Source organism: Lissotriton vulgaris, chromosome 4_1, assembly GCF_964263255.1.
Source record: "Lissotriton vulgaris chromosome 4_1, aLisVul1.2, whole genome shotgun sequence".
NCBI classification, from domain to species: Eukaryota; Metazoa; Chordata; class Amphibia; order Caudata; family Salamandridae; genus Lissotriton; species Lissotriton vulgaris.
Genome location: NC_141691.1, coordinates 101,973,391 through 101,985,607, shown reverse-complemented (window position 1 = coordinate 101,985,607; position 12,217 = coordinate 101,973,391).

Here is a 12,217-nt window from a genome sequence, read left to right as displayed (position 1 = left end):
AGGGAAAGCGTTGGATAGCGTAGGGGTAAAAATTACTATTCCCACTCCAGAGGGTGCAACAGTAGGGAAAGCGCTGGATAGCGTAGGGGTAATAATTACTATTCCCACTCCAGAGGATGCAACAGTAGGGAAAACGCAAGAACTCAAAAAAAAAATACACCATCTGTCAAATTTAGTATTACATTTAATTTAGTTTATAAACTTACTTAATATATACATTAAAATATATTATTATTAACAAACACCTACACATCTAAAAATAATTATTCATTTACATTAAATATTTTCTAATTAATTATTGATTAGTATTGTATTTTCAAATTATTTACATAAATAATTAATTTTCAGCTTTCACACCATATACACTTATAAACACCACAACACAAACTACAAATTATTTATTGGTTAAAAAATAAAAATGTATTTAATTATAATTAAATAATCATTCATTTATTAATTATTCAATTAAAATGTAATTACTTCATTACATTTTCTATTAAATATTGAAGTACACACACCTAAAAATAATAAATAATTAACATAATTAATTACCATAATTAATTATCAATTAACCAATTTAAATTAATTAATTGCGTGCCAGCAGGGTTTATCTTCAGAAACATAACATTTCTTGAAGATAGAAATGATTCTGAAGCTAGGCCCTGCTGGCACGCAGCGTATATGCTTCTCAGCGGAAATGCATGGCAGGGCCTAGCTCTCCTTCAGTCCAGAAACATTTTTGTGGCACTGCACCAGTGTGTCTGTGTTCCCACTATATAAACATTAAAAATATTTTAAGTGCAGAGTCAGCAGAGTCACTCTGCACTTCAAAGAGTGTTAATGTTTATATAACGTGAACGTGACCCGAACCAAAGCTGTTATAGCAGAGGCCAGCCCCCAAAGGGGGCCTCAAGGGCTGGCGCCTTAACTGCCGCCGAGGCCCACAAAGAACGAAACCGGTTAGCGCCACCAGGAAGGGCCGCGCGGCGAAGAGTGCTCGAGGCCCTCCCCCTACCCAAGGACAGAGGGAAGGGGGAATGGGGATATAAGGCGTGCCCCTGAGCAGCTCACCTTTTTCATCAGGGAGCTGGGGGAGCGGCACCCACAAATTTCGAGTGGAGCGATACCTCAGCAACCTGGTGCAGTGGAGGGCTTCTCAGCACACTCCCACAACTGAAAAAGGCATGACCAACAGAGGAATGCGAAGTTTCCAGGGTGTCTGAGAGACTTTCTTATGATGCAGCAGTGCTGACCTCGGGCCGGGTGGGGAGAAAAAGGGCCCAAGCCGGCATCCCACAGCTGCAGAACAGAAGTGCGCGGTAACTGATCTGATCACTCTTGCGCTAGCTCTCTGGGTGACAACATCGTATTGTATTGCTGCAAGTGTTTTTAAACTACGTTCTGGTTATTTTAAAAAAATTGCTGTTGTTGCTAAATGCTAATTGTGCGCTGACTCCCCGGTCCACCGCAGCGATTTAGGCTGTTTGTTATGGAGGGAGAACAAAGCACTCCTACTTCCTGGTGGTGCCAATACTCGGCGGCCATCTTATTAGGTTGACGCTCCAGTCTTCTTCGAGCCCTGACTACAAAGGCTCCCAGCGCTGGCGCGCCGAGTAAATCTTGAACTGATCACTCCTGCGCTAGCGCTCTGGGTGACAACATCGTATTGTATTGCTGCAAGTGTTTTTAAACTACATTCTGGTTATTTTTAAAAAATTGCTGTTGTTGGTAAATGCTAATTGTGCGCTGACTCCCCGGTCCACCGCAGCGATTTAGGCTGTTTGTTATAGAGGGAGAACAAAGCGCTCCTACTTCCTGGTGGTGCCAATACTCGGCGGCCATCTTATTAGGTTGACACTCCAGTCTTCCTCGAGCCCTGACTACAAAGGCTCCCAGCGCTGACGCGCTCAGTAAATCTTGAACTGATCACTCCTGTGCTAGCACTCTGGGTGACAACATCGTATTGTATTGCTGCAAGTGTTTTTAAACTACGTTCTGGTTATTTAAAAAAAAATTGCTGTTGTTGCTAAATGCTAATTGTGCGCTGACTCCCCGGTCCAACGCAGCAATTTAGGCTGTTTGTTGTGGAGGGAGAACAAAGCGCTCCTACTTCCTGGTGGTGCCAATACTCGGCGGCCATCTTATTAGGTTGACGCTCCAGTCTTCCTCGAGCCCTGACTACAAAGGCTCCCAGCGCTGACGCGCTGAGTAAATTTTGAACTGATCACTCCTGCGCTAGCGCTCTGGGTGACAACATCGTATTGTATTGCTGCAAGTGTTTTTAAACTACATTCTGGTTATTTAAAAAAATTGCTGTTATTGCTAAATGCTAATTGTGCGCTGACTCCCCGGTCCATTGCAGCGATTTAGGCTGTTTGTTGTGGAGGGAGAACAAAGTGCTCCTACTTCCTGGTGGTGCCAATACTCGGCGGCCATCTTATTAGGTTGACGTTCCAGTCTTCCTCGAGCCCTGACTACAAAGGCTCCCAGCGCTGACGCGCCGAGTAAATCTTGAACTGATCACTCCTGCGCTAGCGCTCTGGGTGACAACATCGTATTGTATTGTTGCAAGTGTTTTTAAACTAAGTTCTGGTTATTTAAAAAAAAATTGCTGTTGTTGCTAAATGCTAATTGTGCGCTGACTCCCCGGTCCACCGCAGCGATTTAGGCTGTTTGTTGTGGAGGGAGAACAAAGGGCTCCTACTTCCTGGTGGTGCCAATACTCGGCGGCCATCTTATTAGGTTGACGCTCCAGTCTTACTTGAGCCCAATCTACATAAGACTTCTGTCTCTGCGCGCAGCGGTACGCGCAGCGGGAGTGCTGTATACGCGCCGAAGAGGTGCCTAAGAGAAGCCAGTCTGCGCCAGTCCGCGTCCAGACGTGCCCAGATCCCAGTCCCTGCCCGGCACTATGGTAGGAAATCGACTCATATACAGTTCCTCTTCCCTGCACGCATTAAGATCCACCGTTAACCCTCTATGTTTACACTCGGTCCTCCCTATAAACACTAAGGCCCGTTGTAAAACATGTAATTGGGGATTGTCCACTCCAACTACAGGGAAACACCCCCAATTCACAATTGGAGGATGTTCCTTCTTAATTGTCGATCGCTGCCGAAACATTGCGCTGAAATGGCCATGCTGATAGAGGAGCACAACCCTGAAGTCCTCTTTCTAACAGAGGCGTGGCTCCAGCTGGAAACTGATACTGCTACGGTATAGGCCACCCCCCCGGGCTACACTTTAAAGCGACTGGATCGCAAGACAGGCAGAGGCGGAGGGCTGGCTATCATTTACAGAGACAACTATAGATGCCGTGTCACTCCCTCCACCACGCCAGTCTGTGAGGGCTTACACTTTACTCTCGAATTCACCCCCACTACCACCTTCTCAGGCAGTCTAGTTTATCGACCGCCTGGTACCCCTAGCCACTTCGTCACAGATATGATGGATGTAGCTGCTAACCTAGTGCTCACCTCGGCAAATTTTACTTTGTTGGGCGACTTGAACTTGCATCTGGACGATCCGCTTGATTCAGCAGCCAACAGTCTTCGACTGAATCTCCAAGCCATTGATCTGCTCCAGAAAGGTTTTCTCTCGACTCATATCTACAGTAATCTTGACAGCCTAAATGTCGGGTTACCTATACCACTGCCTTGGACCGACCACTACTTAATACCCTTTATATGGTCCACGTGCGCCCCCCCATCCCACAAAACCATAAGAAACACTGGGGAGGAAATGGGTCTCGCTCCCCTTTTCCAAGTGGAAATCGGCTCTTGCCGAACACATACCTCTGAAGGTGACTAACCCCAATACAGCCACTGCCAATTTTGACAATAGGATTCCTAATTCCCTTGATCAAGTTCTCCTGAAGGAATCTCTGCATTTGATAAAAAGGTCTAAAGTGGCTCCCTGATACTCCCCAGCCTTGAGAACTATGAAACAATCCTGTCGTAAATTGGACAGAGCTTGGAGACAAGAACACTCTCAACTCAAGAAAGCAGAGTATAGAGCCGCAATTAAGCTATATAAAAATGAACTGAAATCCGAACAAGCCCAATTTTACGAATCTAAAATCAACCTAGCTGCAAACTCCCCCAAAGAATTTTTTTTAATTGCCAAGTCACTGATCTCCCCCTCCCCCGAGCGTCTGTCATCTGACGGCGCACAAGCCCGATGCAATAATCTAGCCACCTTTTTCTCCCAGAAGATCCAGGCCATCTACTCCTCCTTCGCCACTGGTAGAAGTGATTCGGAGAATACCGCTGTTACAAGTACTTAGGTCCCTGTTCGCTTGATGAGTTCCCTCTCATAGACACCATCTCATTAGACAGAATGATCTCTAAAGTCACCTCGGGATCTCCCAATGACCCAGCACCCCCGCAGGCCCTTACCAAGGTCATTGATGCCATTCGTCCAGTCATCCTAGATGCACTTAACTCCTTCATCACCTCGAGCTCTGTTCCAGCTCCATGGAAATGTGCGATGTTTAAAGCCCTTTTGAAAAAGCCCACCTTAGACCAAAACAACTTGGCCAACTTTCGCACAATTTCCCTACTTTCCTGGATGAGCAAGTTGCTTGAGAGGCACATTAATAACATCCTAGTAGATTATTTAGAATCTAACTATCTGCTATGCGCCTCTCAGACGGGATTCCGCCCTCAACACGGAACCGAAACAGCTCTGCTGGCAGTGACGGAAGAAACAAGATCTGTGCTGGACCAGCGAGGGAAAGCAGCCATCATATTATTAGACCTCAGCGCCGCGTTCGACATGGTTAACCATGCCACTCTATTACATCGTCTGAAGGGCATGGGCGTGTCGGGCGCGGCCCTGGCATGGCTGACTTCCTTCCTGGATGAGCGCTTCTTCCAGGTGTTTGAGGGTGAGGTAGTCTCTTCCAAGCAACCACTCAGTTGTGGGGTTCCCCAGGGCTCTGCCCTAAGCCCCACACTTTTTAATGTCTACATGAGCCCTCTAGGAGAGATAGTCCATCCCTTCGGTGTGCGTATTGTCACCTACGCGGACGACACCCAATTGGTGGTCTCTTTGGACCACACTCAGGGGTCGTCCAACACACTGGGCCCCTGTCTTGAGGCAGTAGCCAAGTGGATGCAATCCTCTTGTCTCAGACTAAACGGGGAGAAGACGGAGATTATGCTATTGGGCAACCCTGCACCGACCACTCTGGCCTCCATCTGGCCCACATGTCTAGGCTCTCCTCCTCCCCCTAAACCTCAGATAAAGAGCCTTGGAGTTTGGCTCGATAAAGCGCTAGATTTCTCTGTCCAGGCCACCCGAACGGCATCCAAGTGTGTCGAGCTAATGAGAATGCTCCGGAAGATGCTCCCTTTGCTTCCATTCCAGGCGAGGAGAATCATGGTTCAGGCCCTGTTACTCTCCCGCCTGGATTAAGGAAATGCTTTATATCTGGGAGCCCCAGCAGCAGTGACCAACAGACTCCAGGTCACTCAAAACTGCGCTGCCCGATTATTATTTAACATTCCTCGTTTGCAGTCAGCCAAGAAGGCCCTAAGAGAACTACACTGGCTCCCAGTGGCTGCAAGAGTACAATTTAAGGCCATGTGCATTGTGCATAAATCCTTCCATCGAACAGGTCCTGCCATCCTGTTCCCCCTAGTTGTGCCCTATACTCCTTCCAGAGCCCTCCGCTCCAGTGCATTGCATCTAGCCACCACAACCAAAATCAACAAAGCCCGATGGGGCGGCCGTTCATTTTCGCACACTGCTGCGAGAATTTGGAATTCTCTTCCACTGGATCTCAGAGAGAAGAACAACTGGATGGCATTCATGAAAGCTTTAAAAACCCACTTGTTAGGAAAAGCGTTTTAACCCACCCTGTGCCTCGCCACAGTAATCAGTTAAAGCGCTGCGAGGCCTCTGGGTAGTTACGCGCTATATAAATATAATTTTTCATTTCATAAGCATCAACAATGCAGGGGACTCCGTTACGTAAACTAGAACGTGGGGGGTGCGTTATGAAGATTGCTTGCAATGTCTGTGTGGGGGTTGGCAAGCAGCTGGGTTATCGCCTTGATGTGGGCAGCGAGATCCGACAGTGAAGCGGGAGCCTCGGCCACACACGCAGAGATTAAAAGAGCCCAGCGCAATGAAGCAAGGGTATTCCACGTGGCATGGTAGGTGGTGTGTGCCTTAAAGCAGCGCCATCATAGATAGCGCTCTACCATCCAGAAATGTGCGTGTAGCGTTGTGGAAGGCACCTTAGCAGATGCTAGCCTCCAGGGCCATGGAATCAGACATACAAGTTTAACCGCCTCCCCCCCCATTGCCCAAGGAAGGGGTTCCTGCTCAGGAGCTAAGCTCGCAGGTAGATGTGTGAATTTGTGCAGAGAATTCACCTTTCCAAGGAAAATAAAACGAATACGAAAAGTGAAATAGTGTGCAGCTAGGCAATGCTGCTCTCTTGTGGCCTTATTACCAGAGGCACTTTTAAAATTAGGATGATATTAGGAACGTGTGCTTCGGTTACATTTCAATGTATCGCACTAACTGCGTATTTGTTGCCACCCTGTTTATGACTGGTTACGATCTTAGAATATGCAACAACCCGTAATAGGTTTGGGCACGCTATAAGACTTCTCTGGGCGCCATATATGTTTCATGCAAACAAGGTGCCTTCATAAACCGATCACTTTCTATTTTGGAAAGATCGGCTAACCCTTTAAAGAAAGGCATCAAGGCCCTGTCTATTCTTCGTCAAAAAAGGCATTTTCTGCAGCATCGCGTCGCAGCTTCGCAATTTTAGTCACAGTACAAGCATAAAAAATGCTGTGACTCGAAAGCAGATGAAGAGGCGGGAGTTACTTACTTGAGCCTCAGTATAGGGCGCAGAGCTAAAGGAAAATTCAAACGCCATTGACTATCTAAAAGTAAAGTATGGCCAAATCAGGTGTTGCGGTAGAGCAGCAGAAACGGGGACACCGAAAGAAGGACAGTGCAAAAATAAATAAATAAACCTGTTTTTAGCTTCTCTAAAGGGAACTCCAGAAAGGAGTGGTTGCGGCATTACGGTCACGGCTGCCGACTCTGGAGCTGGGGAAACAAGGTTCGATGCCCGGCATCAGCTAGCATTTAGTGATTTCAGTCAAATCACTTCACCACCACCGTGCCCTCCAAACAATGAATGTGTGATGTATCTGTTGACCATCTAAGAAGTCTTAGGGCATACAGACGGTGAACTGGCTTAACGCCTAAGGCTGAGCACCCCCGCTACTTAGAAACAAGGTTCCAGTCATGGCGTTGTCGCTGAACAAATCTGGTAATGCTGTGCAAATCACTTAAGCTACCCGTACCAAACAAGAATGCCCTTAGGCAACACAGCTGGTGCTCGGGTAAAGCGCTCCGGTGCTTTTGGGCCAAGTTCGCTGTGCTGCTTGCGCCTGGTGACCCGAATGAAAGGCATACATTAGAAACCGCTGCCTGAGAAGTAACATACTTTTGAACAAATCGGTAGAGGCTGCCCTTAAAGTATGGACAGATTTAACCTCTGGTGGAATTGTTTGTTTGGGCTGGATCTGCGATGAGGATCTGGAGGGCTTTACTTACAAAGCACGTGCTACCAGGCCCAAACTGTGCATGTGGCAATCAGTGGGGAGGACTGGGTATGAGGCGGGAATCTTGGCTTTCGAGTGGAATGCAATTCTCAATCCTTTTTATCAATTCATATCAGGCCAAAAATGTGACTTGGTAGCTTACCCCGTGCTCTCTAAAAGCCGTTAGCAGTCATACATTTTTGGCACAGAAGGGCAAGTTAAATACTGTCAAGTTCCTAAAAGGGGGTCCTTTCCAAAGTGGCAGGAAAAAATTATTAATCTCCTTCATATACATGGGGCCAGGTGCCCTCATCCGGGGAGCGTAATCTTGGGTTTTCGTCCTCCCAGAGTAAGAAAAGTTCAGTGAAGGAGGTAGTACACCCAGAAGAACACCTTTTCAGGGTTACTAGTTTCCCAGGGATCCCCACCGGGGTGGAGCCCACCAGGCGCATGGGTGAGGAGAGGATGTAATTAAGTAATGTATGTTGGAACGCGCCACCATGAGTGGTATCTGACTATCTCCCAATTTTGTTTTGATTGCATGTGTGACCCATGGCGAGAGGAGACGGTGCCATAAGACTCTGAGCAGGACACAAGTGGCAGGAACAAATTGTTAATCTCTTTCATATACATGGGGCCAGGTGCCCTCATCCGGGGAGCGTAATCTTGGGTTTTCGTCCTCCCAGAGTAAGAAAAGTTCAGTGAAGGAGATAGTACACCTGGAAGAACACCTTTTCAGGGTTACTAGTTTCCCAGGGATCCCCACCGGGGGGGAGCCCACCAGGCGCATGGGTGAGGAGAGGATGTAATTAAGTAATGTATGTTGGAACGCGCCACCATGAGTGGTATCTGACTATCTCCCGATTTTCTTTTGATTGCATGTGTGACCCATGGCGAGAGGAGACGGTGCCGTAAGACTCTGAGCAGGACACAAGCATGGCACTCCAGAAGGACAAGGACGGAGCAGAGCACATCATGGCGTTTGGGGTAAGATTGCCGTCAGACCTTACTGGATAACAGCCTCCCGGAAGACACAGCAAGAGGTGGGTGTCCTGGAGCAAGGGGTACAACAGCAGAGGCACAAAGAGACGACACAGGGTAGGGGGAGCCGCAGGAAGACGGAATCCTCCCTGGCGGCGTGACGGAAACAAAACGTTATTGGTTTGGTTATGGAGACACATCGACAGGGCGGTGTGGAGAAGGAGGGCCACTCACTCTCGGATGCCTTACGGCTGGTTGAGTACGCCTGGTGAAAAATCGGGGTAGCAAATGGATATGGCACTCGCAGCCCGGCCCTGGCAGACGGCAGGGCGCAAGAGAGACTAGCAAGGTAACGAGTTGGGCCTGGCTCTGGGAAAAGCCAACCCCCCTCCACCCCATAGGCGAAGGGTCGTGGAAAACAACAAGAACAATCTACAAGCTGTCAAGGTGATTTACGACCCTAGGATATGCCAATGAGGAAATGACAAACCAGTGATTTATGGTCAGCCGATGATTTATGGCTGATAATTTATGATGTATATCAAAATTGTGGGGCTACTTCTTAACCCCACTCCAGTGGCGACAGCCTATTAACTCTTCATTTGCATCAATTTCTTCATTTACTTGTATTAATCTTCATTTTTAAACCATCCGCTTTGCGCAATGTTATTCTTTGTCTGGTTAAATAAACATCCTTCTTAATCCATCCTCAAGCAAGGGGCTGCAAATTTACGAAGTTTCTCATGCTTTGGTGGGCCTAACGAACCTCCCTCCCCAAAACACGCACTGAAGCATGGTTCTTTTTTCAGCAGTTTATTTTTATCCAATGCAATTCGAACCCGTACATGGGTTCTTCATCAGGGAAAACTGTAGACAAACAATAAAACATGTATTTACAATCATCTTTGTATCATGTTAATTTCATCAGATACATTCACTTCAATACAATCTACTTTCAATATGTGAATGCTGTCCATCCCCCTCATGGTCCGTTTTTCTAGTCGGTTTTATTTCATACAGATGCCCCCTCCACTTGTAACTCAATGCTTTCTGTCCATGTTTTCAAAAAACCTTTCTCACTTTGTGTAAGTTATTCCCATGGGCGTCCGCAGGGGAGGGCAAGGGGGTGCGCTTGCCCCCCCCTGGATCGCCGGCCCCATTCGTTTTATCCTTAATGTTCATGATTACAGCAGGCTGTTCCCCTGCGAGAAGCCCCAGGAGTTTAAATGTTCTCTCACTTGGGGCCTCTCGCACTTCTCTTTGAACTCTGGAGGCTGCAGCAGCCCCTCCCCGACCTCGAGCAGAGTGTGGACGGGCCCATTGTCATTCTCTCTGCTGCTGATCATCACTTAAAGAATGACAATGGGCCGTCTGCCTTTAACTTGCCTTGAAGGCGAGTGATGAAGTTACAGTTTTGCCCCCCCCGGAAGGCGAGTGACGAAGTTAGAATGTTGCCCCCCCCTGGAAAAATTTCTGCGGACGCCCATGGTTATTCCTGCTAAGTGCCCTGTTTCGATAGCTATTGCTCTCTCTTTCCACCACGGCGTCTTCCTCTTACTATTCTACCAGATTCCAGCTTCCCTCACTCTCTCTCTTCTCCCAGCCTTCGTGTGCTGCGTTAACCATCCTCTCTTCCCCCTCCCAATCTCTCAGCTTTTTTCTCTTTACCTGCTGAAACTGCTGTCTCCCTTTGCTCTCGTGAAACTGGAACCATCTCTTTCGACTCGTGTCCTTATTATAAAGATGAAAACTCCCCTTGTTCGCTCGGGTCTAAAACCCGCCTCTTCAATCAACATTAATAATATCCACCTGATCTTCTGCTATCTATTTTCAACCTCTTACACCTCCCAAAGTCCTCCTTGTTTGCAGCCTCCTACAACACCCACACTCCTCCTCTTTGGCATCCCTAATGCCGTGTTTGTCCTTTCCACAGCCACTTCCAAATCGAACTACTTCCAAACTCTATTCAAACCAATTGACCATTACGAGGAAAAATAAACACAGTGTCAATCATATGTCCAATAAAATCTTTTTTGAAAAAACGTTTTCAACTTGACTCTTTTGTAAAATATAAACGCTAATTGAACCAGATTGTACATCTTGCTTGGTGGATTTGCCTTCTTGGTTGATTAACCATTTTAGGATGCGTAGCTTTTCGCAGGGTGCTTACTCCAAGGGCCTGCATATTGACGTATTAACGAAGTAAAGGATAGCACACCTATTAGTGTTTCATCTATTTTTTAGTCCATTCTTTTAAACCACAGTTTTGTCCGGCGTGCTCACTGCGGGCCTGCATATTGACGTATTAACGAAGTAAAGGATAGCACACCTATTAGTGTTTCATCTATTTTTTAGTCCATTCTTTTAAACCACAGTTTTGTCCGGCGTGCTCACTGCTTGACATGCCAAGGCCACATTGCATGTGACGAACATAGTATATCAAAATTGTGGGGCTACTTCTTAACCCCACTCCAGTGGCGACAGCCTATTAATTCTGCATTTGCATCAATTTCTTCATTTACTTGTATTAATCTTCATTTTTAAACCATCCGCTTTGCGTGCCCCACTCCCGCCCCCGGTTCTCAAGCAGGACCCATCTAGCTTGGCTCCTCTGAAGCCTAATTTGTGCCACCCTTTGAAATGGTTTAAAGACGTATTCCCTCCCGCCTTTAGCTGTGCAAACACTCGGCAGCCCCTGTAGACCGAACACTGCCACTCTCGTCAAAGCTAATGCGGACGGCAGGCTCGTTTAAGCAGCTAAATGGAAAGAGAGATGGAAGCAGAAAAAACAGAGTGTAAATGTCACTGTATTAATAAATAGATAACTCACCTCCAATAGAATGTTCTCACACCAGGCTCCTCCGCATGACTGCACTGCAGACTGCATGGCGCAAGCCTGGAAGGAACTAGAAAATGCCGGATTTGGACTCCTCCCTCAGACCCCACCCCACCCATCGTTTTTAAAATGAACAACTATTGCTGGGCATCATGGGAGAATCAGAGGCCACTGACCCACTCCCACTCTCACATTGTTCAAGCTCACTGCCCCGCCCCCAGCCATTGAAATGAATCTAAGTCTTCTGACTCCTCCCTGGGCTACGTGAATACCGCCGAAACTAAAACACTATTCTGGAAGTGTTACACAGACCGCGCCCACCAGTGTGTCCTCACTGCCCTGCTTTCTGGATCCAGTTCGAACATATCTTCGCCCAGCCAAGATATGCACAGAGCCAAGGGCCATTTTCCCCCACCTGCTCAAACAAAAACATAGATTTACGTGTTTGTTCACGAAGCAGCCACCACATTTTATTGCTAGCTAATCCGTGTTCCATCTCACATTTTTTACTCCCCCCCCGGGTGGCAGGGTGACGCCCATCTCGCCCCTGAACACCAACCGCCCCTGGCCTTCCACCTCAGTTCAAGTGGCACGAGGCTTACCAAATGACACAATCTGCAGGTGAAAGACACAAGGATGCAGATCCATTAAAATGCAGGCACCATAATCGCAGTTCCAAATGTACCCCCACTTTTTGGTGTCTACGAAGTCCACAAAAACAGTCCTCTTGTGGAGTTTTTCAAATTGGACCACACGTAACTTGCAGAATAAATGTTTCCCTTGATAAATAAACAAGCCAAATTAAATACTTCTTTAAAATTAA